Source organism: Natrix helvetica (assembly GCF_964273705.1).
Source record: "Natrix helvetica genome assembly, chromosome: 4".
Lineage (NCBI taxonomy): Eukaryota > Metazoa > Chordata > Lepidosauria > Squamata > Natricidae > Natrix > Natrix helvetica.
The window spans coordinates 161,358,765-161,375,521 of record NC_138550.1 but is presented as its reverse complement, the minus strand read 5'-3'; positions in this window follow the sequence as shown (position 1 = coordinate 161,375,521).

Below are 16,757 nucleotides of genomic sequence, written 5' to 3'. Positions count from 1 at the left end.
CCCCGCCCATCCGCACCACGCTTTCCCCACCCACCTATCACTGATTGGTTGGCTCACCAATCGCCCCCGCCCACCTCTAAGAGTCCTATCTAAAACTTAAAGTCTTAAAGCTGTCAAGTTTGAACACCCCTGGGTTTTTTTTTTTTCTAAAGGGTTAGGGGTGCAAGGGTCTTGTAACTTGACAGCTTTAAGACTTGCACACTTCAATGCCGGAGTTCCTGAGCCAACATGACTGGAGAAGGAATTCTGGGAGTTGAAGTCCACAAGTCTTAAAGCTGTCAAGTTTGAACACCCCTGGTTTTTTTTTCTCTAAAGGGTTATGGGTGCAAGAGTCTTGTAACTTGACAGCTTTAAAACTTGCATGCTTCAAATGCCAGAGTTCCTGAACCAACACTTTGGTTGCTAAGCAAGAGCATTGTTAAGTGAATTTCACCACATTTTACAAGTTGGCCACACCCACCCAGTCACGTGACTGCCAAGCCACTCCCATTCAGTCACATGGCTGGCAAGCCACTCCCACCCAGTCACATGGCCGGCAAGCCACTCCGACAAAGCAGGTCACACCTACAGAAGAGGTTCTAAAAAATTTCGAAACCCACCAATGTCTATAAGCCTCCTAAAGGCTATGAATGCCCTCTTTTTTTTTGACAAAAAACAGGCACATTTTCACAAAAAACAGGCCATTTTGGGGAGGTCTGCAGAGTGCAAAAACTTTTTTTTTAATTTGCCTTTGTCAAAATCTTGCTGCGTCTTATACTCCGGTGCGTCTTATACTCCCTAAAATATGGGTAACTGAAGGATTCATACAAATAGAGTGATTTGGACTAATATTGGATTGACGGGACTAATATTGATATTACACATAGCAATGTTGACAGTTTGTTTAGTGACCAAAGTTGAGAAAAATGTGACTTACAACCGTTTTTCACAGTTACAACCGTTGCAGCATTCCCCGTGATCACGTGGTCAAAATTCAGCCACTTGGCGACTGGCTCATAGTTATGACGGTTGCAGTGCCCTGGGGTCACGTGATCCTTTTTTGCAGCCTTCGACAAGTCCATGGAGAAGCCAGATTCACTTAACAACCGGGCTACTAACTAATTAACTGCAGTGATTCGCTTAATAACTGTGCCAAGAAAGCTTGCAAGACGGGGCAAAACTCACTTAGCAAATGTCTCGCTTAACCACGGGAACTTTGGCCTCGATTGTGGTCGTACATCTGTCTGTACTGATTTACTCTGAACTCAGCTGCCAAATGTCCCAAAAGTCCTTTTTTTGGGGGGGGGGAGGCAACTGGACTTTCTGGGTTTTTTTTTTTCTTTGAAGACATTTCGCTTCTCAACCAAGAAGCTTCTTCAGCTCTGACAGGATGGTGGGGAATGGAAGTTGTGATTGTGGCCAACTGCCCATGAGGAAAACACGGAGATGAAATGAATGCATTTGTTCAAATCCACGTCAAGAGAACATGTGATTGTCGCAGCCTGACACAGAAGAAGCACAGACGTTTTTGCACGTGCTGTTTTTCAGCCACGCTTGTTGATCTCCTGCCAGTCGTTGAGGATAGCAGCGAAGAGATGCAAAGAAAAGCCTTCATCAACGCAGCTGCCTAGAAACGGCCCTGGACTCTCCCATATCAGGCTGGATGCAATTGCTCAGGATGCAACTTCTGCGATCAAAAACAAAACTGGGGACTAAACCATATGAAGAACGGCTTCAGGTTTTGGATCTGGCTAGTCTAAAGGAAAGAAAATTAGGAGTGACATGATAGCAGTCTTTCAGTATTTGAGAGGCTGCCACAAGGAAGTCAACTTATTCTCCAAAGCACCAGGAGGCAGAGCAAGAAGCAATGGATGGAAGCTGATCAAGGAGAGAAGCCACCTGGAATTAAGGAGAAGCTTCCTAAAAGTGAGGACAATTAATCAGTGGAAGAGCTTGCCTTCAGATGTTGTAGGTGCTTCATCCCTGGAGGTTTTTAAGAAGAGACTAGACAGTCACTTATCTGAAATGATATAGGGCTTCCTGCCTGAGCAGGAGGTTGGACTAAAAGACCTCCAAGGTCCCTTCCAACTCTGTTGTTCTGTTCTGTTCTGTTCTTTTCTGTTCTGTTCTGTTCCGTCTCGTCCCACCCCATCCCATCTTAATTTAATCCTATCCTGTCCCATCCCACCCTATCCTATCCTATCCCATCCCATCCTAATTGAATCCTATCCTATCCCATCCCACCCTTATTCTATCCTATCCCATCCCAATCTAATCCTATCCTATCCTATCCCATGCCATCCCATCCCATCCTAATCTAATCCTATCCTATCCCATCCCATCCTAACTGAATCCTATCCTATCCCATCCCATCCCACCCTTATCCTATCCTATCCCATCCCATCCTAATTGAATCCTATCCCATCCCATCCCATCCCACCCTTATTCTATCCTATCCCATCCCATCCCAATCTAATCCTATCCTATCCCAACCCATCCTACCCTACCCTATCCTATCCCATCCCATCCCATCCCATCCTAACTGAATCCTATCCTATCCCACCCCATCCCATCCTAATTGAATCCTATCCTATCCCATCCCACCCTTATTCTATCCTATCCCATCCCAATCTAATCCTATCCTATCCCATGCCATCCCATCCCATCCTAATCTAATCCTATCCTATCCCATCCCATCCCATCCCACCCTTATCCTATCCTATCCTATCCCATCCCATCCTAATTGAATCCTATCCCATCCCATCCCATCCCACCCTTATTCTATCCTATCCCATCCCATCCCAATCTAATCCTATCCTATCCCAACCCATCCTACCCTACCCTATCCTATCCCATCCCATCCTATCCCATCCCATCCTAATTGAATCCTATCCCATCCCATCCCATCCCACCCTTATTCTATCCTATCCCATCCCATCCCAATCTAATCCTATCCTATCCCAACCCATCCCACCCTTATCCTATCCTATCCCATCCCATCCTAATTGAATCCTATCCCATCCCATCCCATCCCACCCTTATTCTATCCTATCCCATCCCATCCCAATCTAATCCTATCCTATCCCATCCCATCCCACCCTTATCCTATCCCATCCCATCCTAATTGAATCCTATCCCATCCCATCCCATCTCACCCTTATTCTATCCTATCCCATCCCATCCCAATCTAATCCTATCCTATCCCAACCCATCCTACCCTACCCTATCCTATCCCATCCCATCCCATCCCATCCCATCCTAACTGAATCCTATCCTATCCCATCCCATCCCACCCTTATCCTATCCCATCCCATCCTAATTGAATCCTATCCCATCCCATCCCATCCCACCCTTATTCTATCCTATCCCATCCCATCCCAATCTAATCCTATCCTATCCCATCCCATCCCACCCTTATCCTATCCTATCCCATCCTAATTGAATCCTATCCCATCCCATCCCATCCCACCCTTATTCTATCCTATCCCATCCCATCCCAATCTAATCCTATCCTATCCCAACCCATCCTACCCTACCCTATCCTATCCCATCCCATCCCATCCTAATCTAATCCCATCCTATCCCATCCCATCCCATCCTATCCTATCCTATCTCATCCTACTCTACTCTGCATTTGCCTTCATTTGAGAAGGACATAACTTTGACATAAAGCGAGGAAAAACAGACCATGGGCCAGAAACTTTTCCTAATCTTGTTTCCATCTCATTTTGTTGTCTCAGTCCAGCACTAACACTGGCTAAAGCAGAATTCACTTCCTATTCCCGTCCGCGGAGGGCAGTGGAGTTGCATTCTTCCCAGACTTCAAACTCCCGGAGTCCTTCTGAAACACAAGATCTTGCCGTAAACTTTTGAACCCTTTTTTTTGGCTCAGTCCTGTGTTTTGGTCTCCATTTCAGATTAATCTTCTTACCGCTGCAGAATCTTGCGAAAGAGTTAATCAGTAACTCAGGTGCTTATCGACTCTTCGGGGGGCCTTTGCTACCTATCTTGAAAATCTAGTTGCTTTGTATCTTTTTTTCTTCTTCTTAATAAGTAACCAAAGATAATAAATACACCTGTTCCTGCAGAGTATGTAGGCTTCTCCTCCTGTCCGTTCGCTAAAACTTCCTCTGCAGAAGGAATAAATTTCTTTCCCTACAAGGTCAGGGGTGAAATCTTTGCTCCTCAACCTTGAGGCTGTGCAAAGGAGTGAATTGTTTATTTATTAGATTTTTATCCTGCCTTTATTACTTTATAAGTAACTCATGGCAGCGAACGTATCTAATACTCCTTTGTCTTCCTATTCTTCCCACCACAACAACAACCCTGTGAGGTGTGGTGATCTAAGAGACAGAAACTGGCCCAAAGACACCCAGCTAGCTTTCATGCCTAAAGAAAGACTAGAATTCACCATCACCTGGTGATTAGCCCAAAGTCACCCAACTGACTTTCATGTTTAAGGAAGGACTAGAACTCATCATCCCCTGGTGATTGGCCTAAAGATACCCAGCCAGCTTTCAAGCCTAAGGCTGGACTAGAACTCATTGTCACCTGGTCATTATCCCAAAGTCACCTACCTGACTTTCATGCTTAAGGTGGGACTAGAACTCTCGGTTTCCTGGTTTTTATACACCAACATTTTTACCACTGCATAAAACTGGCTCTCTATTAAACTGAATTAAAACTAAACTGAAAATTAATTAACACCTTGGTTAAGCCTTGGTTCTCAAATAGATGAAGATGATGTTGACAGATTACCTTCTCCCCTGAGCAAAAGAAAATGCATTGTAATTTAAGAAAAAAAGACTGAAAGGGATGGGCATGTTTGCTTTAATGCAGATTTGCATAGTTACTGTATGTCAGGGGTGTCCAAACTTGGGAACTTTAAGACTTGTGGACTTCAATTCCCAGAATTCCCCAGCCAGCCATTCTGGCTGGGGAATTCTGGGAGTTGAAGTCCACAAGTCTTAAAGTTCCCAAGTTTGGACACCCCTGCTGTATGTGCTGTATCAGAGGTTCAAATTCAGAAACCATCCTAGCAGGAATACAGTCTATGCCAGGGGTGTCAAACTCAAGGCCTGCGTGCCAGATGCAACCCGTGGGGTACTTAAAGCCGACCCATGGGGCTGGCCTGGAAATATCAAAGGACCAGTCCATGGTACCTCTGCTGGACAAAACGGGCCACGTGTGTCCCCCCCCCCGTCCCCCCCGTGGCCCGTTTTCAGCCTCCCTGGCCTCCAGCAGCTCTCTGCCTGTCAAAAACAGGCTGGGCAGAAGCCTCGTTTTTGGCCAGTAGAGTACTGCTGGAGGCTAGCGAGGGGGAGGTGGGTTGCTGCCTGCATTACTGCCGGTTCAGCACACAAATTTTTTTGCATGTATGCGCTCGCTTTGCTCGCAACTAAAAAGATCTCTGCATGCGCAACATGTTAGAAAAGGGGGGGAAATTACATTTCTGCATTGAAAATTGTTCTGCGCATGTGCAGAACCGCAATCAAGATGGCGGCGCTGTAGGAGAACCAGTTCGGGGGAGTGGCAGACCAGGGCTGCTGGTGATTCCAGCAGCAGGCCGCTAACTGACTACTGGTTCAGCTGAACCGGTCCGAACCGGTAGGAACCCACCTCTCCGGCGAGGCCAAAAAAAGGCCAGGCGGGGACCTTGAGAGGCCTCTGTGCAGCCCATTTTTGGCTAGCAGACTGCTGCTTGAGGCCATGGAGGGTGAAAAGAAGGCATGGGGGGCTGCGCACAGCCCCTCCATGCCCTGTTTTGGCTGGCAGGTGGCTGCAGAAGGCATCCGTCTGTCCCATCTCCCCACCCCGCCAACCCACAGAGGAGAACTACAATGCTGATCTGGACCGTGAAGAAATCCAGTTTGACATCCCTGGTCTATGCCATCCTAGTGGAGAGAATGGGAACAGGTAAGCTGGTCTCTGCTCCAGTGATGGGTTGAAGGCGGTACGTCCCAGTACGGGCGTACTGGTGCCTGCCCGGCGCACCGGGTACCGTTCCGGTACGGTGCTCCGGAGGGCCCACCTACCCGCCGGAGCTCCTTACCTGTATTTGTGCTCTTCGGTGCTTCTGCACAGGAGCACAGAGCGCATGGTGCCTGCGTGACAATCTGCCGAGCAGCTGGAGCATTGCGGAGGCTTGTGGAGGTGTCCCAAGAGGTAAGGACGCATGCATGCGCTGCACGCATTCACCTGGTGTATGCTGGGCCCCGTTGCAACCCTACCGGTTGCAACGGGATCCAAAAGCCACCATTGCTCTGCTCAACCTGTTGCTCAGGTACTAAATGCCAAGAAAATAAGCAACAGCTCCAGTTAGATATTTGCGTTTACATTGAATAGAGACAGCCTATTCAAGAAGAAGGAAGCTCCGAAGAAGGGAAACTGTCAAACCGTGCTGGCTGAGGAATTCTGGGAGTTGAAGTCCACGCCTCTTAAAGTTGCCACCTTTGAAAAATCCTGGTTTAGGAGAAAGAACTTCTTCAGGTCTTTGGACAATGGTGCCTAGGGTAGGAAGTTAGCATCCACCTTTCTCCTTGAAAAATGAAATATCCTGGGAAATATTGAAAAGGCAGAATATTATATTTCTCTGGATCAGAAATGGAGAAATGTGTTTTTAGGCAGGAAGCAGGCTCACTCTTAATACCCCCCATCTTTGTCAATGGGCCATTAAAAGGCTTGAGCCAGTCTATTCTACGTAGCAAAGTTCTCCCCCTTTAGATCAAAGGCCAGAGATTGCATAAAAGTAGGAACTTGCAGCATCTTGGTCTCTTTTCTTCTTCTTCACCCAACATCTGGAAGCGTGTGGTCCCCCTTTTCTGTTCAGGAACTCAAGTCATGTGATTCTGTTCAGGAGCTCAAGCCATGTCACCCTGTCCACCATTAAACCATCTTTCCAAGCAGCCTCCATGTTTCCAGTGTTTTTTTCCCCACTTGGAACTGAACCCAGAAGGACATTTCTTCCAACACTAACAAGAAGCTTCTCCCCAGCATTTCCAACATGCAATAAACGCAGAGGTAGAACTTTGACAAATTTACCAGTTCAATGGGCTAAATGGGCAACTGGAAAGGTTATCTTGTAATTGCCAAGTTTGTTCATATCTCCTTCCAGGCACAACAGACAGACCAGGTATGCAGGTCTGTCTTGCCAAGTTTGTTCATATCTCCTTCCAGGCACTCAAGGGACAACAGACAGACCAGCTATGCAGGTCTGTCTTGGTGTCCCTCAACCAAACTACTCCCAGGGCTGACTGACTTTTCTTACCTTATTCGAGTTTTTCTCCTTGTTTGCTTGCTACTGTACTTTTTAATAATTATAGACTTAACCGCTTCAGGATAGAGGTTTAACCAAAGCTATTTGCAAGGACAATCAATAGTAGAAATGGGCATGTCAACTTAACATTAGAAGAAAAACAGCTTCCTAAAGTTAAGAACAAAGGACATGGTGGCTCAGTGGCTAAGATGCTGAGTTTGTCGATCAGAAAAGTCGGCAGTGTGGCAGTTCGAATCCCAAGCGCCGCGTAACAGAGTAAGCTCCCGTTACTTGTCCCAGCTTCTGCCAACCTAGCAGTTTGAAAGCACGTAAAAAATGCAAGTAGAAAAATAGGAACCACCTTTGGTGGGAAGGTAAACAGCGTTCCGTGCGCCTTCTGTGTTTAGTCATACCGGCCACATGATCACGGAGACGTCTTCGGACAGAGCTGGCTCTTTGGCTTTGAAACGGAGATGAGCACCGCCCCCTAGAGTCAAGAACGATTAGCACATATGTGCGAGGGGAACCTTTACCTTTACCTAAAGTGAAGAACAGAAAAGCGATTGAATCAACTCTGAGAGGTCTCTTCGTGTTCAAGAATTTCAGGGATTATTTAATTTGGGTTCTTGCAGTTGGTTTGACTCTGTGGCTCCTGCAGGAACAAGCTCAGGAGCAAGATAAGATCATTAGAAAGGTTGGCCAGGAAGTCTAGAAGCTGTACCCCAACCTAGAGGAATAAGATTCCTCCTTTGCAAGTCAGCTTCAAGTTGCAACCACTTGTTTAATGACTGAAAAAGGTGACGCGCAACTGGTCCTCACATTTAAAACTGTTGCTGCCCTAATAGAATAACAGAATTGGAAGGGACCTTGTAGGTAATCTAGCCGAACCCCCCAAACAAGCAGGATACCCTGCACCATTTCTGACAGGGGGCAGTCCAGTCTCTTCCTGAAAGACGACCTTTTTTGCTGTCAGAAAATTTCTCCTTGTTTCTAGGTTGAATCTCTCCTTGATCGGTTTCCCCTCCATTATTTCTTCTCTGGCCTTCAGGTGCTTTGGGAAATAGGTTGACCCCCTCCTCTCTGTGGCAGCCCCTCAAATATTGAAACACTGCTACCCCTCCTGCAATCAAAATTTGGGCGTATGGCAATTGATGGTGGTGATGTTTATGATGGTTGCAATGTTCTGGGGTCATGTAATCCCCATTTTCAACCTTCCCAGCCAACGTCTGACAAGCAAAGTCAACGGGGAAAGCTGGATTCACTCAAAGACCTTATGATTCACTTAACAACTGCAGGGATTGGCTTAGCCCGTACACCAGTGGTGGGTTTCAATTTTGTTTAGAACCTCTTCTGTAGGTGTGGCCTGATTTGTGGGAGTGGCTTGCCAGCCATGTGACTGAGTGGGAGTCTCTTTAGGTGGCCAAAGTATTTGAGTTTCCTCTTCAGGATCTGGCTGCCTAAACAGCAGTAAGAGTTGATCTCCTCTTGGACAGACCGGTTGGATGGCCTTGCAGTCCAAGGGACTCGCAGGAGTCTTCTCCAGCACCAGAGTTCAAAGGCCTCCATTCTTTGGTGCTCAGCCTTCCTTAGGGACCAACTTTCACAGCCTTACATTGCAAACTTCTACGGGTTGTAGTGCAACATAAATGCAATATCGGTTTCAATTTAAATTATATAGCACATGAAGGATGTGTGTTTGTATTTTTATATTTATAGTTATAATGTAGACTGAAGATGGCATTTAATTTCACTGTACGAGTTGCAATGACAATAAAGTAAAGTAAAGTAAACTAGAAAAGAGCACAAATTCCAGTGCAGGTCAAACAAGAACAATAGATATTCGGTCAATGTTTAAGGGAAAATTCCTAACTACATCAGCAACTCGGGAAGAACCTGCCAAAAGCGGTCATCAAACCCATGTGTGCCTGGCCGTTTTCCCATCACATTTGGCAAAAACAAGCCGTCTTCTGGGAGGCTGCTTAAAGAAATAACCCTCGGAAAAGAATCGAGCTACCTAAACGGGAGTATTTCCCTGTTTGTGAATCCAGATTGCAGGCCATCCCAACACAGGAAACAGACAGTTCTGACTTAAACGCTTTCCTGAAAATGTGTCTCTTTGATTCTAATGATAGGCTCTCTCCCCCCTCTCTTTTTTTTTTTACATTTTTCAATCCACTCTTCCTGTAAACAAACGTCATCTGAGCCCTGGATATCACTCGTGTCTGATCCCCATTTCTGGAGGGTCAGAAAGGACTCCCGAAAACGACAGCAAGCAAAAAGATAAAGGAAAGCAACGCAGGCGGAACTGACTTCGTGCGACTTCCTCTTTCCAAAATAGATCGGATCTCGGCCTTGCAGCAAAGCAGTAGCTGCTTCCTTTGAATCTCGATCCCCCCAGCGCTTCCTTTGAAGGGTGACTTGGCAGTCGCCTCTTTCTACACGGATTGCGCAAGAGATGCATCAATTAGAACAATTAGTCAGTTGCCTCCAGAAGTTGTGGGCGCTCCAACACAGGAGGTCTTGAACTTCTAAAACAATCCAAAGAATGTTCAACGCAGTGGTGAGTTCCAGCTGGTACATCCGTAGCCGGTTTGACCCATCCGCCAGCCCGCGTTCTATACCTGTTTTTAAAGCAACCGGCCAATTGCGCATGCGCGAACAGCGCATGGTGCTTGCACGAGCTCCGACAAGCAGCTGGGTGTTGCAGGGTCAATGCAGTGCACATGCGTGCACAGCGCATGTGCACGAACTGGATGCCCAGCCCCGTGAGCAGCATACCGGTAGCGACAGGGAGAGGAACCCATCACTGGTCCAAGGTCATCCCCACCAACACTGCCAGGGCAAGCCACTAGAATATAAACTGAGAGCAAAGCCCACTCCCTTCTAGCATGACGTTACCTAGTTGGGTAATGAAACGTCTGCAAGGAAGCTCAGAGAGCACCAAGGACCCCTCATTTCAACCCTGAACTACAAATGTTCTCCTTTATTGGCGCCTTCATCTCATCCACACTCAAATACAGGACAGCCCAAAGTCAACTTTGTCCCAAAGGTGTTTTTTTTTCCGAAGAGGCCACTGGACTTTCTTTTTTTTCTTTGAAGACATTTCGCTTCTCATTCAAGAAGCTTCTCCAGCTCTGACTGGAGTGGCGGGGAATTGAAGGATTTATACTCCTTCCAGACAGCTGGTTGTTTCTGCCTGCAAAGAGTATAAATCAGAGGTGAAATCAATGTACCTTCGCTACTGGTTCGCAAATGTGAGCGCACACGCGCACACGCTTGCTTGGCTTGCACATGCCACCTCCACGCATGCGCAGAGCATCAAAAACAGGACATGATGACATCCAGGTGTGTGGGCGGAGCCTCCCACCGCCACTGCTAACTGTTCACCCGAACCAGATAGAACTGGCTGAATTGCACCATTGCAATACTTCATCCTCCACCATCCAATCAGAGCTGAAGAAGCTTCTTAGATAAGAAGTGAAACGCCTTCAAAGAAAAACCAGAAAGTCCAGTTGCCTCTTTTTTTTAATAATAAAATTTTATTGGGTTTTCAACATTTATAGGGAAAAGGGTAAATGGACAGGTCTACAAATTTTGGCAGTTGCAAAATGTGAAAGGCGCCCCTCCCTCCATACCCATAGTATACATTTATATATAATGCATTGGTATATAATTGATTACAATCAGCATATTAGTTCTGTTACTAAATTCAATCAGATTAAACATTACAGTATAAAATCCAAGTATAATTCCATTATCACTTTCGGTCAGTTTATAATAATATGATTTTCTTGTTTATTTTTGTGATCTGAGTCTTCTTGCTATTGCCCCATCTCCCTCCACTGGCAGAGCTCTGGCCCCTCCCGTGTCCTGCGTGTCCGTTGTAATGTCTGGTGTTTTCTCTAGGAGTGTTTTATTTTTTTCCATAAAGGCCTGCGCCTCTATGGGTGAATTGATTCTGATTCTTGTCTCCTCCCAGAATATCAGCATACCTTCAGGCATCAACCATCTAAACCACACCCCTTTCTGGTATAATTTATTCGCTAATTGCGAATAATTCTTCCTTTTTTCTCTAATCTTCTTAGGGATCTGCTTCAGAATTGTTATCTCCATATCATGATATGTCAATGCTTGCCCCCTTTGTACACCCAGAATTTCATCTCTTGTGCTTTTTCTAAGAAATTTAATATGAACCTCCCTGGGTACATTGTGTATTCTAGCATAAGCTGAGTTCACTCTATAAACCAGGTCTATATCCCACCCCATCTGTTGTTTTTCTTTGTGTGTGTAGTCAGCCAGGATGTTTGTCATGATGTCCCTTATGTTTTCCCCATCTTCTTCTATAACATTTTGAAATCTAAGATAATAGGACATTCTCTCAAATTCTAATTTCATCTGTTGGATGTCAAGATCTTTGTTCCCTTTCTGCACAGCTTCTACCACCCCCTTCACCTCCTCCACCCCCCCTTCCACAAGATTCAGTCTTTGTGAGTTCTTATAAATTTGGGCTTGATTTTCTTTAATTTCATCTTTCATTTCCCTTAGCTGTTTCTTGATTTCCTCCTGGCCCTGTAAAATTTGTTGAAGCATTTGTTGAAAGTCCATCTCTGTAGTCTTGGGTTGCATCAGTTCTGTTATCTTTGACTGTGTGGCTGGACTGGATGTTGCAGATGTTGGAGCAGACGTGGCAAAGCCAGGTTTTCCAGGAGGGGGTCCTTTGGATGCCATCCTTTATAACGTTAGAAGTTCAGTCCATATATAAGATAAACAGTTAGAAAAGAAGGGTAGCCAGGTGAATTCCAGGAACAGGAGAACCAGGCAGAAGAGAATCTCTCTAATAAGTCTGGCAATAGATAAAAAGTTTCCCCTAGAAAGTTCAAAAAATACCAATCCACAAGAGTTTCCTCTGGGAGACACGGAGACAAAGACCGGAAGCCTGAATTTTAAAGGTGGAGTTAGGTTTCACAGTTCATAAAGACAACGGAAGTGTGCCATCTTGCCCTGCCAGTTTTGGGCACAGAGGCATAACAAAGTTTTTTAAAAAAAGTTCCAAAAGTCCTCAAATCACAGTAATATATAAAATTAAATTGAAAAGAAAATCATCTCAACCTGAGTGAGGCTTCATTCGTTGGCTCTCCCCCCTCCTCCTCCCCCGGGGGCTGAGAGCAAAATTGTTCCTCGCCGCTTGTCCAAGGGGGGGGGGAAACCCCCTCCCTCCAGCCGCGCCTCCAACTTGCTCCAAAAGTTGTTTTAAAGAAAGCTGAATAATCCTTCGTGCAGAATAGGGAGTGAAGAGAGAAGCAACCTCACCGCACTGCAGCTGCGTCCTTCTATTGTTGCATTCTCCAGTCAGCTTTAGCGAGGCGCGAGGCGCAGAAACGCGAAGCGCCCTCCGATCTTGCTCCCTGGTGCCTTGGGTGCGCGAGAGACCTCCCGCCGGCCGCCGCCGCTGCAGGAGTCCTCCGCGATGCCGCCCCTCCGGCAGGACCCCTCTGCGGGGTGTCCTGTGCCCCCCAAGGAGTGGGGAAGCCCACCGTGGAGCCGGAGCGGGCAAAGAGCTGCCCGTCGCCGCCGCCGGCGGAACCGGAACTCCGGTCCAGTTGCCTCTTGAAAAAGCAACTTTGGTGCAACTACGACCTAGATGACTGAGAAACTCCATAGACAAAGTCACCTTTGCTATTAAAGTAGTATTTTCTTCCTTATTCTAACTTTCTTCCTGATTCTAATACATTCAAAACCAGCCTTGGAGCCTTGTTTTTTCCAGTCCAGTTGCCTTTTGGTGTGTCTGTGAGAGAGAGATAAGCTAAACCTCTTCGAAGAAAAACCAGAAAGTCCATTTACAACTTGAAAAAGCACCTTTGAGGCAACTATCCCTTGGATAAGTTGAGGATTTTCTGAGAATTTTCACAGACATTTAGCCATGTACCATATTTTTGGGATTATAAGACGCACCAGAGTATAAGACGCATCAAGATTTTGAAGAGGCAAATTTTTTTTTTAAAAAAAATGTTGCACTCTGCAGACGTGATCATGGGGAATGCTGCAATGGTTGTAACTGTGAAAAATGGTCGTAAGTCACATTTTTCTCAGTGCCGTTGTAACTTTGGTCACTAAACAAACTCAACATTGCTATGTGTAATATCAATATTAGTCATGTCAATCCAATATTAATCCAAATCACTCTATTTGTATGAATCCTTCAGTTACCCGTATTTTTCGGAGAATAAGATGCACCGGAGTATAAGATGCACCAAGATTTTGAAGAGGCAAATTTAAAAAAAAAGTTTTTGCACTATGCAGACCTCTCAAAGGCAGCCCATTTTTCACGAAAATGGGCCCGTTTTTTGTCAAAAAAAGGGTTAGGCATAGCCTTTCGGAGGCTTCCAGAGTACTCCTGGAGGCGGCGGGGGGGGCAAAAACGAGCAAAAAACGGCCTGTTTTTCACTCATTTTCGTCCTCCCCAGCCCCCAGGAATACTCTGGAAGCTTCCCAAAGGCTATGTACAGCCATTTTTGCAAAGGGCTGGAGTTTCGGGAGGCCAAAAATGCTGTATTCAGTATATAAGATACACCAGATTTTCACCCTCTTTTTTGAGGAAGAAAGGTGTGTCTTATACTCCAAAAATACGGTACTTTGGGACAAGCATCCTCCTGCTGACTAATAATGATGATGATGATGATGATGATGATGATGATGATGATGATGTTATATGTTAATAATGTTAATGTTAATTAATATGTTAATAATGCAGCTTCCTGCAATAACACCAGTGGAACTGCAAAAAAGTGTGGTACTAGGAACATCATATATTTTAAGAAGATACTGGGTTGATACCTAGGATGCTGGCAGCAATGCATATCAACCATTACTGGTATTTGTGACAAAGGATGTCTGCTAAATGACCCAGGGTGCATGGAGAAAGAGATTTATCTAAAATGTCATCGATTCAAGTTTTCATTCTGATGTTATAACCTCATACCATTTGGCCTCTTATCAAGAACATTCTGCACTTCTGAAGTAAAAGGCCAATAAAGGACAAAATGTGTGATGTTTTATCTATCAGTGGCATTTTGGGCCTCATAAAAACCATCCAAATACGAACTACAATCAAGCATCTGGGAGAATCAAGAGTATGGCTCAATACATTGGTCTTGAGTAGTCTTTCTGAAGTTGGCATCCAAATGTGTTGGATGACAATAAGTTGATCCCCCTACCTACTCAATCCTTTAGGGAACCTAGACCAATGGATATGGAATATGCCAAGGTGTGTTATAGACATGTCAGTGGTGGGATTCAATTTTTTTTACTATTGGTTCTGTGGACATGGCATGGCTTGGTGGGTTATGGCAGGGGAAGGATACTGCAAAATCTCCATTTCCACCCCACTCCACGGCAAGGATACTGCAAAATCTCCATGTTCATCCCACTCCAGGGCAAGGATACTGTAAAATCTCCATTCCCTCCCCACTCCAGGGCAAGAATACTGTAAAATCTCCATTCCCTCCACACTCCAGGGGAAGGATACTGCAAAATCTCCATTCCCTCCCCACTCCAAGAAAGGATACTGAAAAATCCCCATTCCCTCCCCACTCCAGGGCAAGGATACTGTAAAAAATCTCCATTCCCTCCCCACTCCAGGGCAAGGATACTGTAAAAAATCCCCATTCCCTCCCCACTCCAGGGAAAGGATACTGTAAAATCTCCATTCTCACCCCACTCCAAGGGAAGGATACTGTAAAATCTGATTCTCACCCCACTCCAGGGAAAGGATACTGTAAAAATCTCCATTTCCATCCCACTCCAGGGCAAGGATACTGTAAAATCTCCATTCCCTCCACACTCCAGGGGAAAAATATTGTAAAATCTCCATTCCCTCCACACTCCAGGGGAAAAATATTGTAAAATTTCCATTCCCTCCCCACTCCAGGGGAAGGATACTCTAAAATCCCCATTCCCTCCCTACCTCACTAACCTGCTTTTCAGCTCCGTTCTCCTCTGCAGGGCAAGAGAGGAAGACCCAGCCAATCAGCTGGGATGCCGATTAGCTGGGTCTCGAGAGACAGCAAATAGATGGGGATGGAGCCAGTCAGAGGTTGGTATTTGCTGGACCGGTTCTCCAAACTACTCAAATTTTCCACTACCGGTTCGCCAAAACCGTTCAGCACTTGCTGAATACCACCTCTGGACATGGTACACTATAGTGTTGACCCCCTCCTTGTGACTTTTCTGGAAGGCCCTGAAGATATGGTTTGCAGGTCTGGGGACCCCAGTTTGATTGGAAGCTGATCAATAATTTGTGTTTGTCGCTGCCATCAGAGGTGGGAGTTTCTGGGGGGTTTCTATGGTTGATTATTTTAGTGTTGTACACCATTTGGAGTTACTGTGTGTGAACTGGGTGGCCATAAACATCTGTTTAATAAACAATTAAAATACAGTAGCTGTGAGAGGAACCTTGGAGTCCTGGTGGAAGATTACTTAAACATCAGCTTGCAGTGTGCAGCGGCAGCCAAAAAAAGTAATATACAATCCTTGATTGAATAAACAAAGGCATAGAATCAAAATCGCATGAAATATTATTATCACTTTATAAAGCCTTAGTACGGCCACACCTGGAATAGGGAAAAGAAGGACTAGGGGTGACATGATAGCAGTATTCCAGTATTTGAGAGGTTGCCACAAAGAAGAGGGGGTCAACCTATTCTCCAAGTCTGTTCTGAGCGATTGAAGGTTTTCAAGAAACGACTGGAGAGCCACTTGCCAGAAATGATATAGGGTGTCCTGCTTGAGCAGGGGGTTGGACTAGATGACCTACAAGGTCCCTCCCACTGCTGTTATTCTAAGTAAGTTATTCTACTGCATCCTTCTCCGTGTTGGTGTTTCCGAGATATATTCTATTTCCATCCCCAGAATTTGTAGACACTGAAACCAATGGTGGCTAGGGATTCAGAATAACAGATTTGGATGGGACCTTGGAGGTCTTCTAGTCTAACCCCCTGCTCAAGGGAGCCCTAAACCATTTCAGACAAATGGCTGTCCGATGACTTCTTGAAAACCTCCAGTTGTTCCACTGATTATTTCTTCTTAGTATCAAGAAATTTCTCCTTCCTTGTATTCAACTGAAGTCCACCATATTTGGAAAAACCAACTTGGCCGTATTAAAAGACAATAAGAGGGGTCAAATTTAAGAAGGAATTAGGCTGATGTCTGAAAGAACAGCTGATCTATTTTTGGTGAACGTCTGCCAGGATTATTGGTCCAAGATGTCAAGTTACAAACACATGGGTTTTATTCCCTGTGATGTAACTATATCACTGTTGTGTTATCTATAGATATAAAAAAAACCATAGCTTTGGTCATGTGAAGACTTCTCATCCCTGATTTATGAGATAAAGATGACATGCAGCTTTCTCCGTTTTTTTCCCCTTTTCATTTCAGAAATGAATCACAGTTGGGTAAGTATACTTTTTTTAAAAAATGTACTTTCTGAGAAGGTATATTTAGGACTGTGACCTTAAGTTATTAT